Raw genomic sequence first — 6,794 nt, 5'->3', positions numbered from 1 at the left:
CCCTTCCCCCAGATCGGCCCTAAGCTCCCAGGAGTGGCTCTGCCTACCTTGGCTGCCCTGCAGCATCACCCCCTGCCACACTCCTGCTTCTTCTGGAAGGCACCACGGCCAAAGCCTGCTCCAGCAGAGGTGATGGGGCCATGGGCTGGAGCTGGGGGGGCAGGGAGGCCCCATCACACACACCCTTGCAGCAAAGCCAGTTTATACCTCCCCCTGCGGCTGTCTCGACGGAGAAATGTCAGGACTCGCGGCAAGGCAGCGAACCGTGCTGCTGGTGGGAGCCTCCTTGGCCCAGCAGAGATGAAGGAGCTGGGGCTCAGTGCGAGCCCGGGGCCTGCACCCCGTCCCTCACTGCAGGATCTGTGGGATCACAACTGGGATCTGCCCCAGGCTGGTTTCACCCCACCTGATTCAGGTTAAAAGCACCAGAAAAACCCTGGAGCGAGGAGAAGGGTGTCTTGCTCGGGGACTCAGAGTCTTGCTGGGGGAGCCTCTCCCACCTGGCTGGTGCCCAGGTCACCTGGCAGTGGGAGACCTGTGTGCACGATGGCAAGGTGGAAGGATGCCAGTGGCAGTGATGCCACCAGCGCATGAGCACCCAGAGGGTGACAGGGCACAGCTGAGAGGTGCTGAGCTGTGCCAAGCACTCCTGCTCACTGCTGGGGTCCAGCTCTGCCAGAGAGAGGTGCAGGACCTGCAAGGTCTTCACAGGCATCAGTCTCCTGCCTAGAGCACTCCTAGAGCTGGAAAATGAACTCTGCTGGACGTGGGGAGGGTCACGGCCATGCCGCTGCTGGAGGTATCGCTGCCCACAGCAGATGGAGCTTTAGGAAGCGCAGGGCCAGCATGTGAGGTGAAATGCAGAAATTAATGACTGTAAAGGTCAAGCGGGATGTACCGATGGAGGCATCAGCCCTTGGCTCCCGGGGGTGGGCTTGGCTGACTCTGCTGCAGCTCCAGCCTGCAAGGACAGAAGGCAGGTGGGCACTGGCATCACCGCTCTGCCCACTCCCAAACCCCCCAAGACAAGAAGGTCGCACCTCAGTGGCAGGGGTGGGTGAGGAGATGGAGAAACCCAGGGTCACCCAGGGCTCTGCCAGGGGAACATGTTGCTGTGATCTGTCACGTGCAGGGATGAGAGGGGGAGGTTGTCCTGCTGTCGTCTTCTTGTCCGCAGGGAATCCTCATGGCAAGAGGTGGCCTTGTGGAACACCCTGGTCACTGCTCCTCTTCAACCAGAAGGAGGAGAACAGGCAAAGCCAGAAAGCAGGTGGGACCAGAAGGACCATCTTAACGGCTTGGGAGGTCTCATCCATGCTTGCCCTGTTCCTGTCCCCTTCCTGGGTTTAGTATAACCTGCTCTAATCGTTGTTGGCTCAGGGGTTTGCCAACAAGACACATACCAGCAGCTCCTCCACCCCTGATAGGGCTGCCCCAGGCTTGCTTGGGCTCGTGGAGAGGGGCTGCAGGAGAAGCCAGCTGCAGGAGAAGCCAGCCCAGGGGGCTCAGAGGCAAGGCAGGAGAGGGCAAGGCATCCTTCCTTCCCCATGGGCATCTCATCCTCCAGCCCTGGATCAGAGGTGCAAGGGGGGCTGCAGGACTGGCTGAGGGGACAAGGACAGGGCAGCCTGGTCCTGTGTCCCCACTACCCGTGGTACCATCTGGACACCCCCACCAGCACTACATCCACTCACAGCACCTTGGTGGGGAGAGACACAGCTCCCCAGTCCGATGCTTCACCAGGGCTGTCAGCACCAATGGCTGGCCAAAAGCGAGGCAGGCTGCAGGCTGCAAACCCCCAGCTGGTGCTGGTGGTACCTGTCACCTCTGCTAAGCCCCTGCTCGGCCGCTGTCATCCACCCATCGTCACCCAAGGGCTGAAGGCTCGCGCCGCGCCAGCCGCTGCCTCCCCTGCCCGATAACACCGCGTCTTGCACTGAGTAGCCTCCTTCTGCTGTCACAGGCCGACCTATTTCTCACAAATCCTGACTGCTCTGGCCTTAAAACATCTTGACGCAGTGCTGAAACCAGCCTTGGCACAGCAGCCAGCCCCCGAATAAGCGCGAGTTGCCGTGGCTTGGCGTGGGCTTTGCAGCGAGCAGACGCTGGCTGGGAGAGCAGCACGGCTCAGGGAGCACCGACGTGCTCATCAGAAATAATCAGGCATTGATCCTGATCAAAAAGAGGAATACCAGGGTTCCTCCAGGCTAAATGGCCCTTGCTGCCTGCAGCCATGGGGTGCTGGGTGTTGCGTTCTCTGCTGGGGCTGAAGGAGCTGGGCATGGAAGAGATCTCCTCCTTCATGCGAGCACAGCTGGCACACCCCAAGCAGTCATCCACCTGGGGTGCAGGGGGGCACCTGAGACCACAAACCAAGACAGCTTCTCCATGGAGGCAGCAGGCAGGTTGCCAGGTCTGGTGGTGCGCCGGTCCCCAGGGCAGGAGGACCTCAGGCAGTTTCTGTGCAGAAGCCACCCTGTGACGGCTGCAGCGCCATCCCCAGCCTCCTGCAGAGCTGCAGCAGGGGGGCCAGCCAGGGCCCTCAGCCAGCTGGAGCCGCAGGTTTGCCTTGCTGGGGACACAGCTCATCCCAGGGTGGGCTGGCGGGATGCAGGAATGGGTGTCAGCTTCCACCTATGGAGTCCCTTCCAAGGAAGCTGCTGGGTAAACATCATCCAGCTCAGGCATGGGGAGATCTCAGCATGTGGTGGTAGGTCAGGAATTCTGGAATTCCCAGAGGTGAAGTGATGTGGATGTCAAGCCTTTATCATGGATAAAGGATCTCCCATGGTTCCTCTTCCCTGAGAAAAGCCTCTTTCATTCTTGCTCTGGTGCAGAGACAACACAGCCTCCCACAGACCTTGTGGGACCCTCCTCCCCGTCCCACACTTCGGCATGGAAAGTTCATGGGGAAGAAGCCAACAGAGAGCTCATTCCCAGTGGAGAATGCGCAAAGAGACGAGGCATCCTTCGCTTGAATTCGAAAACTCCACAGCCTTTTGGAAGAACTTCAGCCAAGGCTGGAAATCGGCCTGGACAGCTGCCATGATATGGGACACAGGGAAGGTCACCTGGCCAGCTGCAGGGAGCAGAACTTGGGAGGCTTATTTAGATTAATGGTCCCAACCGAGCTGTCCCAGCAGCCCTAGGCTCCAGCCGGAGCCAAGGCAGGTGTGTGACAGTGAGCATCCCCCACAGCTGCCCATGCCTGGGGACCCCTGGGAGACCTGCATCGATCCCATCTGGCTGCTGTGGGGCTGCCAAAACCCCAGCTCAGCCCAGGACACGCTGGGGAGCACCCACCGATGGCCCAGCCATGCCGGAGACGCTGGATGGCTCTAACACCTGGCACCGGGGCTGGCTTGTCCCCACAGCCCCCTGGGCTGTGATGTGTCCCTACCAAGGAAACCCGAGCAGATCCCACCATCCCAACCTCCCCTTGGAGCGGTGAGTGTGAACTGGGTCCCCTCCCAGCAACCAGGATTCGGTGCTCATGGAGGTTCCCACCCCACCACCAAGGTCCTCACAGCCGCCCCTGCCAAGCCCCCGTCCCCTCGCTGTCCTGGCCAGCCTGGCAGTGGGAGCAGGCTGGCGGCCGGCAGGTCACGCCTGGCCGGCGGCACTCGCGGCGAACCCGCCATCCGGCTCAGCTGAAGCACATTTTGTTCGGCGCTTCCTGCATCCTGCCCCATCCCCACGCCGGGGGGGCAGGTCAGCCCGGGGTCAGCCTGCTAATTGCAGCCCGGGGGACGGCGGGACGGAGCGGCCACCAGCCCACCGCGCCAGGCTGAGAGCCAGCACAGGGGACGCGGAATGGTGGCACCCTGCGGCCGAGGCCGGCACCCCGCGATGTGCTGGGGTGGCCCTGCGACAGGACAGGATGTGTCTCTGGGACCACTGTGGATGCTCCATCTCCTACTGCAGCTCACCCCAGCATCCATCCTCTCCAAGCCAGGCCGCTCCACATGGAAAACACCACCGGCATCGCCGCTGGACCAGCCCCACACCAGGGTCTGGCCTCACCTGACATCGCTTGCCGGCACCTTCCCACGCCACCAAGGGCAAGCAGGGATGGGGACACGGCTGTGGCCCCTGTGACAGCACGCCCTAGCGCCACAGGCAGGTTTGATTGCCCTTCTGCTAACTCTGTTTAATGAGGATGTTAATTAAGAGAGACTCGAGGCCAGCCCTCGTGGTAGCGCCCAGGGTTGTCCCTCAGTGCCGTGCCGAGCTCGTTATCATCATCCCATGCGCCCTGTGTCACCTGGCTGCCAGCGGGCACCCTGGGGACAGCAGCCCTGGGTGCCACTTCCCCAGCAGCAGCTGTGGGGACAGCCCAGCACAGGGGCTGTGCCTGACGGAGGGTGAGCGTGGAGGAGCGGATGGGTTCACCCTCGGGGGATGCCTGAGGTCCTGCTCGTTAGGCAAGGCTCCGGGCCAGCACAGGGCCATCCTCCCACACACACACCTGGGAGGCAGGGATGCAGCCCCGCGCGGAGGTGAGCTGGAAGTGGAGTGGAGGGCACCCAGCACCCCATATCCCGCCTCCCCACCACCCCATCCCACTCACAGGCAGGGTTTGAATCCCACATCCGATTCTTTTCTCCCAAACCTGTTTTCCCGCATGGGGAAGCCCCTGCTCTCTTTGTTCCGTGCTAATGTCTGTGTCCTCCCTGGCAGCTCCACACGCCTGCTGTCACTCTCCTCTTCTGCCGGTGCCTGTCTCTCCTGCTAACGCCCATGGTCCCTGCCAGTGCGTGGCACAGCGGGCTTTGCTGTGCCATGATGGCATTTCCCGTGCCAGCCCTGTTGTGGGTGACACAGCCAGACCAGGGTAACATTCCCAGCAGTCCCCAGCCCCAGCAGCACCCCCCTTGCAGCTCCCCAGGGGGATCAGGGCTGGGGAGGGGGCTCTGTGTGCTGCTCCCCAGGATACTCTCCCAGCATGGGGTAGGGGTTGGCTCCCTCTGGGTGCCAGGACTGTGCCTTCACACAGCCCCAACCCTTAGCCACAGTTGTAAAGAAACCAGCCAGGCTCCTTTTTCCCAGCACACCCCCACCACCTTCCTGCTAAGTGATTTCGGCTGTTTGAGCAACATGGATTGGGAACCGGCTCCCAGCAGCCCCTTGCCAGTGCCTGGTCGGAGCAGAGCCAGGCATGCCACGGACCAGAGCCCTGCTGGGGCACAACCAGGGTCTGTCTGTCCCTGCAGGCCTTGAGCTGTGTCCCTCGCCACACTGGCCCAGCTCCACCACTGTCACCATGTGCTGCAGCCGTTCCCACACACAGCCCTGGTTTCAGGCACTGGTGTGACCGGGGTGCCTGGGTCTGGACTCCAAACCACCCGGAGCTGCAGGGGCGCCCGGGGGAAAGCTGCTGGAGAGGGCATTTGGGGCAGCTTTCCCCAAGGACGCTCTGCTCCATCCCAGGAGGTCACTGCCGGGCACGGAGAGCCCACGCACCGCCGTCACCCCCTCCTCCGGGTGCACATCTGGCCAACAGATGCTGGCCCAAATGCTGGCTGGAGCTGGGGACAAAGGCTCTCGTTACCTCCTCCCAGCAAGGCAGAGCCAGCACTGCCGGGTCCAGCTAGATCCACCTCTTGCCAGGCTGGGATGACCTGGAGAACCTCCAGGAGAACTCCCATGTGCCTGGCATGATTCCCAGCACAGCACCCCAAGCACTGGCAGCAACCTGATGGCTTGTCCATGGCTGAGCCCATCCAACATGCCCTCCATCCCATCCTGCTGATCCAGTATCAACATGAGGCCAGGCTGGAAAGCCATCCAGAAGCCACTCACCTTTGGGAGCTCATTTTAGACTTGTCCCAACAACACGAGCCTCACCGCAGTTCTCCGTGGCACATTAATATTATGTCACCAAAACAAATGGTGTTGGCACTGCTGGGTAAAACTCCAGGCAGGTCAAGCCGGGAAATATCCCCGGGAGGAGCCGAGGCTGGCTCAGCCCAGTCAATGCCAGGATTAACCATGGGGATTTAGCAGCCAGGGCGACTCCAGCTCAGCTCATCACACGTCCCACCACGCTCCGGCATCGTCACTGGCGAGATCCCCCACAGCCGGCAGGACCACGGCACGTGGGCCGCCACTGCTGCTGGGGGGCCTAGAGGGGTGGACAAAGGGGTGGGAGAGAAATAACCAAGCTGGAAATCATGACACAAAACATGCATTCATTTTATTCACAAAAACAGCCTGGATCGCTAAAACATTACAAACAGCATTTCAATTTAATGATGGAGAGAGAGCTGGAGAGACGGGGGGTGAACAGAAGAGAAATATCACTTTGCGTAACTGCTTCAGCACAGGTCCTGCAATATTTGTTTTATTTTGATTTTAACTTCTGTAAGTTTACAAAAGTTACTTCTAGGAGTAAACCGTTGCAATTAGGAGGATTTTCTGTACGCAGCGTTTCTTGTTCTATATTAATAAACTAACAACGACTTTTTTTTTGCCTTTTTTTTACTCTTTTTTTTCCTTTTTTTGAATTCCGCCAGTTGTGTAGCAATTGTTTTCTTCCACCTTTTATACCGACCCTCTTGTGGGTTAAACTTCCAGAGGTGAATGGCGAGGAGAAGGGATACTACATCGCTTTAAACATATTCTCATTTATAAACATGAAGTTGAGGCATTCTAGAAACTATCCACTCTATTGTATGATGGGAAAGAATCAAATAAAAAGTATAAATGAGGGTGCAATTAAACAACTGTGCTAAATTACAGTAGTGCTTATTAGTAACTAGATTTTAAAAGGTTACTGTACATTTACATTCCCT

At 59.4% G+C, this 6,794-nt stretch overlaps 1 protein-coding gene across 2 annotated transcripts in view; it reads right to left on the bottom strand.

Moving 5' to 3' along the window:
• Positions 1–6,171: 6,171 nt before the first annotated feature.
• Positions 6,172–6,794, bottom strand: part of CXXC5 (CXXC finger protein 5) — a 7,317-nt gene continuing 6,694 nt past the window's right edge. For both annotated transcript variants that reach the window (XM_017726557.1, XM_008644221.2), the window contains exon 2: positions 6,172–6,794. This exon is cut by the window's right edge. The gene's annotated coding sequence lies outside the window, so the exon portion shown is untranslated.

This window comes from Corvus brachyrhynchos, unplaced genomic scaffold (genome assembly GCF_000691975.1).
Source record: "Corvus brachyrhynchos isolate BGI_N302 unplaced genomic scaffold, ASM69197v1 scaffold262, whole genome shotgun sequence".
Taxonomy (NCBI): Eukaryota; Metazoa; Chordata; class Aves; order Passeriformes; family Corvidae; genus Corvus; species Corvus brachyrhynchos.
Note: the sequence above shows the minus strand (reverse complement) of the source record. Positions and strands in the feature narration are given on the sequence as shown.